Genomic DNA, 15,342 nt, shown 5'->3' on the forward strand with positions numbered 1-15,342 from the left:
TGCCACTTCTGATGCGATCATGCTGTTGTGCGGTCGCCGGCGAGTCTCGGCAGAGCTGACGGGAAACAGCTCAGCCCTGACTAATGGTCCTCGCAGATCAAACTCTTTTGCAATGCCGCTGATGCTCGCAGGGACTGCGGCCTGACTCATAATCCCTCCGCTTTTTCTCAAACGTTGCAGCGCGCTATTGTCAATGAACAGGCTTGCGTAATGTGCACAAATGCGGGGTGAACCGCAGCCGTAACGCTCAGAACATCAAGCAGACCCAGAGAACCGGGGAGCGGGCAATCTAATTTTAACGCTTTGTTCGATCCTCTTGTTAACTGGGTACCCCAGGAACTCGGTTTTGCACTTTACAGTCATTTCTTATTCATGTAAAGGAACACATATGTGCATGTTAACATGGAGCGGCTCGGCACGGGTGTGTGCGAGTGAGAGAGTGCATGTTAACATCCGCGCGGGACAAGCTGGTGTCGTACATATGAAATCCAAGCTGCCTTGCTTGACGTCATTCAGCTATTCCTGTCATTGCCAGGTTTTACCCATGTGCTCCGGGGGGGAATACAGTTAAAGGGTGACCAGAGTTTGGGCTAAAGATAAACTGGAAAAGAAATAAACAACAAAAGTATGACTAAATAAGAGAAATGTGAGTGGAAAATGTAACGCGGTCCATGTCGTTACCGCCTGGCTTCAGGAAAAATGTGGGCGCATTTAAACTACTAAATTCACCCCAATTTATCGTTAATTTCCTTCTCAGTGTGAAGGCTGTAGGAACTTCTGGCCAGTAGGGGGAGACATATCCGTCAGGTATGGGTGTGTGTTGAAACTACAGTATCAAATCTACCAAAACTGCTACTGATAGACTTGAGTTGAAATATGCGGGTGCAAGAGGAATGGCCAGGAGGTCAAAGAGGTTCGGGGTCGGGCTTGCGGGTAGCACAGTGGTCTATTCCGTTGCCTACCAACATGGGGATCGTCGGTTCGAGTTCCCGTGTTATTTCCGGCTTGGTCGGGCATCCTACAGACACAGTTGGCCGTGTCTCTGTGGGTGGGAAGCCGGATGTGGGTATGTGTCCTGGTCACTGCACTAGCGCCTCTTCTGGTCGGTTTGGGGCGCCTGTTCAGGGGGGAGGGGGGAAACTGGGGGGAATAGTGTGACCCTCCCATGCGCTATGTCCCCCTGGCGAAACTCCTCACTGTCAGGTGAAAAGAAGTGGCTGGTGACTCCACATGTATGGGAGGAGGCATGTGGTAGTCTGCAGCCCTCCCCGGATCGGCAGAGGGGGGTGGGAGCAGCGACCAGGACAACAAGAATGGGGTAATTGGCTGGATACAATCGGGGAGGAAAGAAGGTTTTTGGGGTCTCTTTTCAGGGGGGTCACGCACGTCCTCTCATTATATCGCTAGCTACCGCTAGCTCGGCCGGTGACACGACGGGGGGCAGATCCCACAAAGAAACCCAAATAAGGCGCGGGAGAGCGGAGCGGTGTGACGGGGTTCTGAAGTACGCTGCAGTCCTGAGGCGAATCCGCCCACGCGGCAACCAACAAAAACTCCCGGTCTTTTCATATGTTTGTGGACATGTCTTCACATTCAAACACTTCGTCGCGCAACACAAAATTCCGCATGAACACGTCCAGCGCGAATGTGTGCGAATTTGTGTACTTACACACACACACACGTACACACGCCACAATCTGACGTACACACAAACTTACATAATGAAGTACGCTGGGGCAAACACACCATGATGTGAAATTTGCTGTATTTTTCCCTGCAGTCTCTAAATATATGTAATATGTGTGTGTGTGTGTGTGTGTGTGCGTTGCGTGTCATATATCAGTTAAACCTGCAGCAGCTATCTAAGGCAGGAACCATCTGGCAGTGTGATGTGAGACAATCTGCCCATTTGGAGAGGTGACAGAGAAGGTGATTACACAGAAACACGAAACCCATCACACTAATACACACATACGGTGCAAGACTAACACACACACATACGGGCAACACTAACACACACACATACGGTACAACCAGAAATATGACTGACAGTATACTGGTCAACATGGTTAAAGTTAACACATAACTACATATAGCCAGCCTGTGTATATACACACGCGCGCGCACACACACACACACAAACAAACACACACACACACACACTCATTTCAACTTTTATATTAAGTGCACATATTTCTTGTCTCTATGGTAACTGGTAGCCGTCATGGCAACGGAGAACAGTTTGTTAAAAAAAAAAAGGATAAACTATCATCACTGTCCTTCATTTCTGACCACTCACACAGTGGTGAAACTGCACACCCACACGCTAACAAACACGCTCACACACACACTCACGCCCACACACACGCTCAGCGTGCACTCTAAAATAAGTGTGTGAGCGTGTACAGATATCTTGCTTGAGATGGCACGCTGTAATGAGAGCGGGGAATGCAGAGACAAGTCAGGCCTGTTAGTGAATCTCTCTCTCTCTCGATCTCTCTCTCTCTCCTCTCTACCTCTCTCTCTCTCTCTCTCTCTCTCTCACTCTCTCCTCTCTCTCACTCTCTCTCTCTCTCTCTCTCTCTCTCTCACAAACACACACACAGATAGAAACAGACACAAAGCAACCTAAACTAGCACGCCCTCACATGCAGAGAACAAGCGTTGAAGCAGTGATCAACGCAACATAAATCCAACATATGAACTCCATGTAAATGACTCATATGGAGATGACGCCCAGAAAGAGCTGGTGTCGCAAGATCGATGGTCTCTACTGTGTGTGAGAGAGAGATGAGAGAGAGAGAGAGAGAGAGATATGATATATGAATGTTCTCATTCATCCAGGTCATGGTTATCCAAAGGAATTGAATCAAGTGCATATTTATACAAAGTCCAGTTGCACTTGATTCAACTCCTTTGGATAGAGAGAGAGATAGTGTATGAGAGAGTGAGTGAGAGAGAGAGATAGTGTGTGAGAGAGAGAGAGTGAGAAAGAGTGAGAGCAAGAGAGAGCAAGCGACAGCTACAGCGAGTGAGAGAGAGAGCAAGCGAGCGAGAGAGAGAGAGAGAGGAGAGAGAGAGAGAGAGAGAGTGATGACATGGATCCAACAAAACTAGTGTGAGGTACATGGAAGCTTTGACAGATGGCCCTGGAGACAATGTGTATTTTCTCACCTGAGCATCAGTCAAATTCATTTCTCTTTCAGCAAATGCTATAGTGAACTAGAAAATCTCTCTCTCTCTCTTACATGCACGTGACATGACACTTGGTTTTTCTGTAAAAGCGGGTCGACTCGTTTAGAGAAAATTAAAGGGAATGTTCCTTGAGGACAGAAAGCTCTCTGCACTTCACAGTTGTAATGATGTTTTTCCAGTGAAAAGCCTTCTCTGATTGCTTTGTTCTGGTCTCTCACAAGACTTGCCTAAAATGAGAGGAATGTGCAACTTTGCTGATACCCTGGTCAAAATGAGATGACAGCCACCACCCAGTGGATTGTTATGTTCCTGCAGCTGATTGAACCAAAACCAAATCAAGTTGTTTCATCCAGGTCAGATCCATCCATCCATTATCCAAGCCGCTTATCTCACTTAGGGTTACGGGATGCTGGAGCCTATTCCAGCAGTCATTGGGCGGCAGGTGGGGAGACACCCTGGACAGGCTACCAGGCCATCACAGGGCCGACACACACATACACACCTAGGGACAATTTAGTATGGCCGATTCACCTGACCAAACATGTCTTTGGACTATGGGAGGAAACCAGAGGAAACACATGCAGACACGCGGAGAACATGCAAACTCCACACAGAGGATGACCTAGGATGAACCCCCAAGGGTGGACAACCCCAGGGTTCGAACCCAGGACCTTCTTGCTGTGAGGCGATCGCGCTAACCCCCCTGCGCCACCGAGTCAGATATCCACCACCTGAAATAAAAAAACATGGTCACAAACATAAACTCATGCAGCTTGGTGGTGCACTACTTGCACTGCTGCCTCACAGAAAGAAGGTCCTGGGTTGGACTCCTGCCTGGGGTGGGGTTGGGACTGTGGGAGTAAGGATGTCCTCCGTCGGAGTGGCTGTCTGCGTGTACTCTGCAGGTTCTCCCCGTGCTCAGGTGGGCCATCTCCTGACTAGAGGACTTTGTGTGTGGAGTTTGAACGTTCTCCCTGTGCTCACATGGGTTTCCTCCAGCATCAACAAGAACCCCAATAAAAACATGCAGAAGGCTCTCCTGCCTTGTCCCTGACCATGACATGGATGTCCACCTGGAATTGGTCCTTGGGCGCTGAAGAAAAAGGGCCGCCCCAGGAGGAAGGACAGCGAGGATGGGAAAATGCAGAGGAAGCATTTCTTCAGCACCACTCCCTGCATGCATGTGTGGTGCGAGTTCAGTGTGTCGGCTGTACGAGAATTAAAGTCTCTTCTGTCTGAACTGACGCCCTCCATCCAAAATACACTGATGAGTAACTTAAGAGTCCTTGAATGACAACACTACAGGAAAATATTTTTTTTCCAAAGAAAGGGCTAAAAGAGACCAAACATGACTTTTTCTCCTTGTACTGAGTTACCATAATCTATTAATGATTAGCTTAGCTGCTCATAAATGAATAAAATTATCTGTGCTGAATAAAGTCAGACCAAGTTTGATGTCCTGCTCAGATAGAAAGCAGTGGTTCTTTAAGTTCCTGCAAACAGCCACACAGTAAAGAGAGAGTTTTATAATTTCTACATCCACTCATACTTGGTCATGCATTTAAATCAAATGGTATCAGATACTGCAGATGGACCACAGGATGTGATGCTTTGTGGAGATTTTCAAAGTGGAGGTGCAAACCTTGCATCATGCACAAGGTTCTGAAGACAAAAGCCCTTTTTGGAAATTGGGTTTGGACCCCAAAGGTAGTTTGGGGGAAGATCTGATCTTGTTGCCACATTTATCAAGAGACAGCGCTGACACGTTTCGACCTATATATAAAATGTAAGCAGTCTTAAAGTACCTGGACTTGCCTATCAGTTACCAGAGGTTCAGGGTTAAATTCCAGTAAGTAACACGGTTCCATCCATATCCAAGCCGCTTATCTGAAGTCGGGTCGCGGGATGCTGGAGCCTATCCCAGCAGTCATTGGGCGGCAGGCGGGGAGACACCCTAGACAGGTCGCCAGACCATCACAGGGCCCACACACACACACATTCAAACCTAGGGACAATTTAGTACGATCGATTCACCTGACCTACATGTCTTTGGACTGTGGGAGGAAACCGGAGCCACCCGGAGGAAACCCATGCAGACACGGAAAGAATACGCAAACTCCACACAGAAGACGACCCGGGACGACCTCCAACGTTGCCACAACCCCGGGGTTCTAACCCAGGACCTTCTTGCTGCGAGGTGACCGCACTAACCACTGCACCACCGGGCCGCCCTAGAAACACAGTTCTCCAAAGAAAAAGATTTGAAAACTGCAGCTCTCTAACATGGAGGCTGTTACTCTCACCGCCATTAATGAATACATCTTTAGAATGGGGAAAGAGGTGGGGCAGTGAATAACTCACCACTAACCCTCTCACTAAATCTCACCCGACGTTGTTGGCTGGGTTCCTGAACTTCTGTCTCTGATACAGACCCAACAGTAACAGCAGAGCCGGGCCGGGTGTGACTGGGACAAAAGGGGTCATTCAATCTGCTCTGATGGCATTAGCATTGACTGCCCTGGGACTCAACTACAGACATACAAGGTACTATCGAGCTGCATCGGTTGTGTGTGTGGCATCCATGCACATGCGTTCATGTGAGTGAGTGTGTGCGTTTGTGAGTGTGTGTTTGGGTGTGTATGGACAAGGAAGATTAAAAGGTGTTTGCAAACGCTCCCCTAATCCTGCAACAGCAGGCCTGCACATATGCACCTGATTAAAATGACACACAGGCGCGCGTGCGTGCACGCACGCACGCACGCACGCACACACACACAGCACACACAGCAACATGTAACACATGTCACATTCAAGCGTAAGCACGGAGTCCTTGAATACGTCACACAATTCTTGCCCCCATGCCCAAACACACATAACACACCTCATATGCATACTAACAATCAAAGATGTAGCACAGATCTCACACACACACACACACACACACACACACACACACACACACACACACACACACACACACACACTTTCCCTCTCTCTCTTTTGCACACAACCACAGATACAGACGCAGTCACTCGTTTAAAAAAGCAGACAACTCAAATCCGTTGCTTATGCACCCTCTTGTGGCTGCACTGCTCATTACAGGCATGTCTCTGCTTTTCAAGAGGCTCTGTCTGTAAGTCCATGGGCCAGAGCCCAAAATTTCCTATTTCGGTACACTCAAGGTGGCAAACTTACTTATAATTTTTGAAAGGATCCATGTCTGTAGATGATATTTTGGTATGATAACCATTCCTGAGTGGCAGCTGTATCACAGTTATCAGCTCATGAAGTTAACCACCCCCTAAAATAAATTGCATTTTAGACGCTGGTGCATATCCTGGTTTAGCCTCATGGTCAGGACATTTTTCAATGTTCTATAATATTGTCTTTGGTATCATTTTAAAGGGGACCTTCTAAGCTTTCATTCAAGCCCTGTTGTGGATATTTCTCACAAATATAGAGGTCACTTGAGCTCTTCAACCCGTCAATAACACACATCTTTCTGCAATGTTCGCCTAAACTATATACTTTCTTTTAGCCCTTGTGGCATCTAGGAATATCAGGGACACAAAACACAAAAACTGGAAATACTCACAGGACTGTAAAGATTCAGGAAATGTATAATATACCCATACTATTTCATTGTGTGAGGTGATTGTGAACCTTAAATTAGAAGGGCATTATTACTAAGAAACTAACTAGACCAAAGCCAGTTAGTCCATGGGTCAGACCAGATATCGATATCACCCAAGGTGACACAACTTCACTGGTGCAATTTTATTTGGTACACTAACAGAAGTAAAATAATACATGATAACCTTTCCAAATGAGCAGCTATTTTCATTTTTCTTTCAGGAAACCTGTTTTCTGTGCCTCTCACGATTGTGTATTTGCCCAGATTTTTACAAATATAGCATTTCAACACCCCTGGTACTGATTAGCCTAGCTTAAACTCTGGGACAGTTCTTAGTTGGCCAACAACCAAGGATAACCAGTACTGTGTACTTCCATTCATTGTGCTAAGCTAGGCTAACGTGCAGCCAGATAGCTTTCTACTAAACACATATAGAGGAACTGAGTATCTATCTTCTTGTCTCACTCTGGAGAAGATTGTAAGCTAATTTCCCATAATGTTAGCATGTTCTTTTAATGTATATGTTAATATGATTAGTTAAAGTGGCTACGAGGAACTTTCATCTTGTGTTTGATTTTAGCGGCCTCATGTGGACAAAATACAGCTGTTGCATAGCAACTAGGTAATGTATCTATTTGTGGCTATGTAAGATAAATAATGGTAATATGACGCTGGTGAAGCAAAGTAAACTTTGTTTTAGTAGTGTTCATACACCTAAGTTACATGTATTTGTTTGTATGTGGCAGGTGAAAACTGACTGAATATGGCCACTGGTGAACAAGCAAGTTTTTACCCAATACCAAAGGGCCCACGGGTGGAGTGCATTATCCACTGTTCTGATGATACAGATAAGCTGGTTTCACTACAAAGTGTCGACTCATGGAGAACTCTGCTCAGGGCAGCTCAGATACCAAATCATGCACCAGTTTTGAAACTGGCAAAAGACATTCCTGAGGGACAGATTCCAGCAATCTACTACCACAGAAAGTGTCGCAGTATCTTCACTATGAAGCAAATTCTTGATGGCCTCCTTGCAAAGAAAAGAAAAGTTGTCTCTCTGCTGAAGAGAAACAATCTAAGAGAGTAGCTCGACATGCTCCAAGTACATCTAGGACTTATGATGCAGAGTGCATATTTTGTCAGAAAAACAGCAAATATTCCAAGAGACAGAATACGAGAGAAGTACTGGTGCAGTGTCGAGAACTGCGAGCTGATGCAAAGATCAGGAGTGCAGCCACAAAGAAAAGGGACAGCAGAATCCTTGCCATTTTGAGTAGAGACCTTGTAGCAGCTGAAGGGCACTACCACAGGTCATGCTATAGACTTTACACCAAAGAAGAGGTTTCCAAAGGAGAGGTTGCCAGCAATGAAGATGATGATGCTGCAGCCCAGTATGAAGCTGCTGTGAATAAGGCATACAATGAGCTGTTCCTCTTCATCAGGATGGAGCTTTTTGGCGATCCTCAAGCGATGACAATGACTGATCTCTCTTCTAGACTGGTAGCTTCAATGAACTCCCAAGGCATTGCCCAAGTCAAGGAATCAACCAAGAAGCACATAAGGCGAAACCTGGAGAGTGAGTTTGCTGGAGCCTTGCAGATATTCCCTGATGAGAAAGGAAAATTCCTCCTTTATCCCGATAACTTGTCCATGAGGGAACTTGCCAAAGAAAATCAGTCTCTCAAAAGGGAGCTGCAGACCCTGAAAAGTGTCAGTGCACAAGATGTTATAGCCAAAGCAGCCATCAAATTGAGAGCAGACATTAAAAGTCAAGATGTTCCTCAAACCTGGCCGCCTGAAGTCAAACCAGAAGCAGAATGTCCTACCATTCCAGAGTCGCTCATTATCTTCCTGTACTCTCTACTCACAGGCTCAAATGATCCTGATCATGCATCCCAGAGAGTGCAGTGCCTTCTGCAGTCATTTGGCCATGACATAGTATATGCAGTGACATGTGGAAATACCAAGCCTTCCAAGCACATTGTTCTGCCATTCAGTGTCAAATCGTTGACAGGAAATGTAGAGTTGATAAACATCCTCAACCGACTTGGTCACAGTGTGTCCTATTCACAGATGGAAGAGATCAACACTGCCCTGTGTCTCCAGAAACTCTCATCATCAGGGAGTGGCATTGCCCTTCCAGCTAAGATCCATCCTGGCATATTCACAACTTTAGCCTGGGACAATATCGACCATCTTGAAGAAACTGTCAGTGGTGAGGGAACATCTCACAGAGTCAATGGGATTGCTGTGCAAGCAAAGCCAGTCAACCCACTTCCTGTCCAACCCATGCCCACTGTTCCCAAAACAAAGAAGAGAAGCATTGATGGACCCCCACCAATGTTACCAACTTACAATGCTGGACAACGGGTAGGGCCACCACAAAGCAAAAAGTCAGATGCCGATACTGCAGCCAATACTAAGCTTGCCAGAGACAAAAACCTTCTTTGGGTCCTAGCACGCATGTCACAACAAGAAGAACAGTCAGTCAGCAGCTGGACAGGCTTCAACATCCTGACTCGAGGAGAGATGACGGTCATCCCCGACAATATAGGCTATCTGCCTACCATCAATGCTCCAGCGACACAAATGTCTACTGTCAACGAGGTGCTTAACCAGTCACTGAGCATCATGCAGTGCTTAGGCCTGAGGAAGATTGTCTGTGTCTTTGACCAAGCCCTGTATGCGAAGGCTGTCGAGATCACATGGAAACACCATCACAAGTTCCATGATATCATCGTTAGGCTTGGGGTATTCCACACCATCTGCACACTGCTGGCAATAATGGGAAAGCGTTTCCAAGATGCTGGACTCAAAGACCTCTGCATTGAGTCTGGCATGATTGCAGAAGGCTCAATTGCTGGTGTTATGGATGGCCGCAAGTACAACAGGGCAGTGCGACTACACAAGCTCCTGTATGAGGCTCTCATGCGACTGACCTTGAATGGTTTCCTGTCCTGGTTGGAAGAAACTCACAGGAATGACATGGTTCACCTGAATGAGACACTGAAGACCATTGACAGCCTTGGGAAAGAAGTCTCACAACATGCTTTGAAGGAGGTCCTCGAGAACAGCTCTTGTACACGCATCATGGATCTATTTGAAGTCTACCGTGAGTTCCTTAGAGGTGGAAACGGCAGCCTCTCGAACTTATGGATGTCCTATTTGGACATGGTTGAAATCTTGTTGGGGCTCATCCGAGCATCCAGAGAGGGAGACTGGATGCTACACTTGGCTAGCATTCGAGCAATGATCCCATGGTGCTTTGCTTATGACAGGATGAATTATGCACGCTACCTCCCCTACTACTACGCCCAGATGTCTGAGCTGCCCATCACACACCCAGATGTGTACACAGAATTCATGGAAGGAGGCTTCTCAGTCCAACTGGGCTCCACCAATCCCTTTGGCCGAATCCCTGTTGACCAAGCTATAGAAGAAACGGTGAACAAAGACACCCAAACAGCTGGAGGGACAAAGGGATTCAGCTTGAAGCCAGGAGCTGTGACCAAATATTATCTCACAGCTGAGTATAGAAGCATGTACCTCAGACAGCTGAGAGACCTGACAGGTCAAGGCAGGTGCAAATGGTCTCATCCAGATCTACAGAGTCCAAGGATCAAGAGAGATGAAGCAGATGTCCAGTCTGTCATGGACCTTATGGAGAATAACTGGCTCAATCCTATGTCCCCTGATGAGATTGATTTGGTTAGCCTCTCCACTGGCAACATGGCTCCACCTGATGTGACCATAGATCTCTTGAGAGCTCTTGAGAAAGGAGAAGAGGCCTACCAAGCATTCCAGCAAACAAGGTTAGATGCAGACCCACCACCTGTGAAATTCCACGACAAGATGACCAAGCAAAGTCTGAAAACATTTTCCAATGTCAGCACAAAACAAGCTCATGGAAAGAAAGCACAGGATGTGGTTCTGAAGGCAGATAGAAACCTTTTCAGTCACATGATCCTGGTGGCTGAAAGCAGGAAGGTGAATCTGAAGGATGTCCTTGCCTACCCATTGGGCCCACTACCATGGGCACTGGCAAATGCTGATGGGTCCTTACGAAAAACAAACAAGGCTGCACTTGCCAGAGAGCTTGAAAAGAATGTATCTCCTGCAGAAGACATCCCAATCCCGTCTACTTCCATCATTGATGGGATGAGCCTGGTCCAAAAAATGAATGGCAACAACAAAACCTTTGCACAGGTGGCAGAGTCAGCCTTGACCCAGGTCCTCCATGAGGGAGCACAGAGTGGGAGGATTGATGTTGTTTTTGATGTCTATCACCAGACTTCGATCAAAGATGCTGAACGACTGAACCGGGGTGGAGACATCACTCTCCAGTACAAGAATCTTGCAGGGGGACACCACGTCCAGCAGTGGAGAAAATTTCTGTTCAGTTCCTCCAACAAGACCAGTCTCATCAAGTTTCTGGTGGAAGAGTGGAAACTCCCACGATACAGAGCTATGCTGCATGGCAAGGTGTTGTACATGACCTGTGAGGAAACCTGCTACAAGTTGACAGAAGATGGGTGTGAGGAAGCAGCAGAACTGCACTCCACACATGAAGAAGCTGACACCCGTCTGCTCCTGCATGCATTGCATGCAGCAAATGCGGGCTCAAAGTCAGTTATCATCACAGCTGAGGACACTGATGTCATGGTGCTTTGTCTTGGCTTCCAGAAGGACATCACCTGTCCCATCTACCAGAAGTGTGGGACTCAGAACTGCACACGGTTTGTCGACATCACCAAACTGGCAAGTTCACTTGGAGACAGCATCTGTGACAGCCTAATTGGCTTACATGCCTTCACAGGCTGCGACACTGTCAGTGCATTCGCTGGTCGAGGGAAGCTGAATGCCCTGAAGATAGTGAGAAAGCACACTTCCTGCCAAGAGACTTTTAGTCAACTGGGACAGACATGGAATGTGAGTGATGAGCTGTTCCAGAAAATTGAGCAGTTCACCTGTCGGATGTATGTTGCTAATAGCAGCACTGCTGAGGTGAACAAACTGCGTTACCAGCTCTTCTGCACCAAAAGGGGAGAGGTTGAGTCCAGCCAGCTGCCACCATGTAGAGACTGTCTCTTTATGCATGTTCAACGAGCCAACTATAAGGCAGCAATATGGAAGTGCTGTCTGCAGGCTAACCCTGTGGTGCCAAGCCCTACTGAGTATGGATGGACAGACGATGAAGGCAAGCTGGCCATTTACTGGATGCGCTCCCCACCTGCACCAGATGTGGTCTTGGAAATGCTAACATGCAAGTGTGTGCATTCATGCAAAATGCCAAGCTGCATGTGCCTGTCAAATGGACTTCCATGCACAGACATGTGCAGGTTACAGACCTGCAGTAACCAAAAACAGCAGGATGGTCCAGAACTGGACTTTGAACTTGGGGAGTAAGATGATGAGAGAAACGAGCAGTTTGATGAATGACAGTGTGATGATTCTGATGGTATTACTGTGGTAGTAGTCTATTGATGCACAGGATGTTGATTCTGGACTTGGTTACCCAGAGCTTGATAACAATAATGTAACCATATTCACATATACCCATTACCCTACCCATTACCATTACATATACCCACTAATGATATGGGATTACATGTATCATTGACTAAGTATATGTAAATGTCAATGTTGTTTAAAATATTAAAATAGTTCATTACCTCACTATGGTATTCCTTTTTATCATGTATTTTGATTGTGTATTTAAACAAATGTATAGAGACCAGTTTGTGACCTAACTGGCTTTGGTCTAGTTCTCATTTAAGGCTCACAATCACCTCACACAATGAAATAGTATGGGTATATTATACATTTCCTGAATCTTTACAGTCCTGTGAGTATTCCAGTTTTTGTGTTTTGTGTCCCTGATATTCCTAGATGCCACAGGGCTAAAAGAAAGTATATAGTTTAGGCGAAAATTGCAGAAAGATGTGTGTTATTGACGGGTTGAAGAGCTCAAGTGACCTCTATATTTGTGAGAAATATCCACAACAGGGCTTGAATGAAAGCTAAGAAGGTCCCCTTTAAAATGATACCAAAGACAATATTATAGAACATTGAAAAATGTCCTGACCATGAGGCTAAACCAGGATATGCACCAGCGTCTAAAATGCAATTTAGTTTAGCGGGTGGTTAACTTCATGAGCTGATAACTGTGATACAGCTGCCACTCAGGAATGGTTATCATACCAAAATATCATCTACAGACATGGATCCTTTCAAAAATTATAAGTAAGTTTTGCCACCTTGAGTGTACCGAAATATCGTCTGGCCCATGGACTACTGTAGTTCTCACAGGACTGTATGAAAACGTAGAAGCAGCGTCTGTGACGTCATTCGCAGGTTTCTGAAGAGCCTCTTTTGAAGCCACGAGTTTTGTTTTTACACTCGACGCCACATTGTCACATTTTAGAGCCAGAACATGTGAATTTGGGCATTGGGGTGGAGGGAGGCGAGGTGGGACTTGCGCCAGACACATGAGAAACCTGTCAATCATTCTAAAGATAGACCTGTCAATCAAGATGACCATGCACCTAACCTTACACTTAAGCCTTTATATTCTCTTAATGGAACAACGGTTTTCAAAATCTCCACCAAAACACACACAAAAGTGACGGTAGCGGTTGAGACCCCAACACTTTGGGGAACATTCCAGACTGTATTTCTAGAGAAAAGTTGGGTTTTTCACACCGACTGTCACACAACTGCAGTCTTTTTGGAGCCAGCATGTAAAGGAGCTGCATCTTAAGGCACTTCCGCATTGGCTTCAAATATCAGCCACGGTGGTTGCCGTTTGGTAATTCTACTCGAATCTTGACCTCTATCGTTCAGCAATTTGAATAACAGCAAATAAAACCGAGGAAGACAAACAAATTCAGACAGAAAGGTACACGGCACATTTGCCGACACGCCATTTTTTAACACCCTCAGAGGAAACTGTTCACTGCAGCTGTTCCCTGAGTAATGCAAGTGCGAGTCAAGTCAAATAAGAGAGAGATTCAGCCAGGCCCCCTGGTGGTGGTGGTGTACGTTACTTGGTCCCAATCAGCACCATTCAGCAGCCCCTACTCATACACGCTTCTTGAAGGAGAATATAGTATAACACAGTGCCTTTAACCATTTACCAAAAAAGCACACATTACATCTATGTAGTATATGTATATACCAAGAGCCCCAAAAAGAAGATGCCAAAGAATTTAACAGATGTTAACTTCATCAGTTACACTTCAGCACCTCGTGGTTGCGCAATCTCTGGATGTGTTCCGTGAACCTACATTTCAGACCATATTAGTGATATCCTAGCTGATAGCTGGCTGAGGGTTTTGTGCTAGACAGCTGGATACTGTACAGTAAATCAGTAAATGCGTGCGCACGCACGCACGCACGCACACACACACACACACACCGTGAGTGGGTGGTATCCCCTGTGCTGTCAAACATCTTGCATCCCACACTCTTATATAACTCTCTCTCCACCTCCTCCAGCTGATCACTCACCACTTTATCACTTTATCCTCCACTGGTAAGGAAAAACAGCCTCTCTCTCTCTCTCTCTCTCTCTCTCTCTCTCTCTCTCTCTCTCTCTCTCTCTCTCTCTCTCTCTCTCTCTCTCTCTCTCTCTCTCTCTCTCTCTCTCTCTCTCTCTCTCTCTCTCTCTCTCTCTCTCTCTCTCTCTCTCTCTCTCTCTCTCTCTCTCTCTCTCTCTCTCTCTCTCTCTCTCTCTCTCTCTCTCTCTCTCTCTCTCTCTCTCTCTCCAAGGTAGCAGGCGCCCTCTGCAATCTACCATGATTTGTTTACACTGGGAGCATCAAAGGAAATCAATCACTCCAGCAGGAGCTGAGGCCACAACACAAAGCATCTCAGGTCTGGATTTCATTTAACCAACCTAGAAACCCGATAGCCTGGACAAGCTTTGGTCATGCAAGAGCTCAAATACCCAAAACTGTTACCGTCCACAATTACAGGTATCGACAAGAATGACACAACTCCCTCACAGAATGGATGTAGAAATGGCTCGCTCTCTCCCTTGTTGATTCTGCAGCTCAAATCTACATTTTCTATAAGTACAAAGAGGAGAGGGGGGGGCGCATCAAAAGGGGAGGAGAGGAAACCGAACAAAAGAGGAAGTTGACAGTGTCATCACAGCTATTTTCATCCCCATGTGATCATGCACTGTGGACAAAACCTCCCCCTGCAACCGCACCACATTGCAAGGACCACCCGATGGGAACTGTATTCAGTGTGACACTGCCTGGAGTTTTTTCGCCCCCGACAACAGAGAGTTTTCACATCTACCTTTGTTTCTAGTAAAAAGCAGAAAAGGCCTCTGCCGTTGCATATTTTGCCCAAGAACTTGCAGTTACATCACTGTTGCGTGGCTGGTGCAATATTTCTCTTGTCATGAGCTGCAAACTGCCCTCCACATTCATGAACTGTTCTGACTGGTAGTTGCTATGTTGCCTTTTTCCTGCAAGCAGCGAACAGGAAGCAGGAAGCGGCGA

The 15,342-nt window shown here is 46.3% G+C and overlaps 1 protein-coding gene across 9 annotated transcripts in view; it reads right to left on the reverse strand.

Annotated features, from left to right (window-relative positions):
- The window catches only part of anks1b (ankyrin repeat and sterile alpha motif domain containing 1B), a 351,867-nt gene that overhangs the window by 43,349 nt on the left and 293,176 nt on the right, over positions 1–15,342 (reverse strand). The window lies entirely within an intron of this gene.

This window comes from Lampris incognitus, chromosome 3 (assembly GCF_029633865.1).
Source record: "Lampris incognitus isolate fLamInc1 chromosome 3, fLamInc1.hap2, whole genome shotgun sequence".
Classification (NCBI taxonomy): Eukaryota; Metazoa; Chordata; class Actinopteri; order Lampriformes; family Lampridae; genus Lampris; species Lampris incognitus.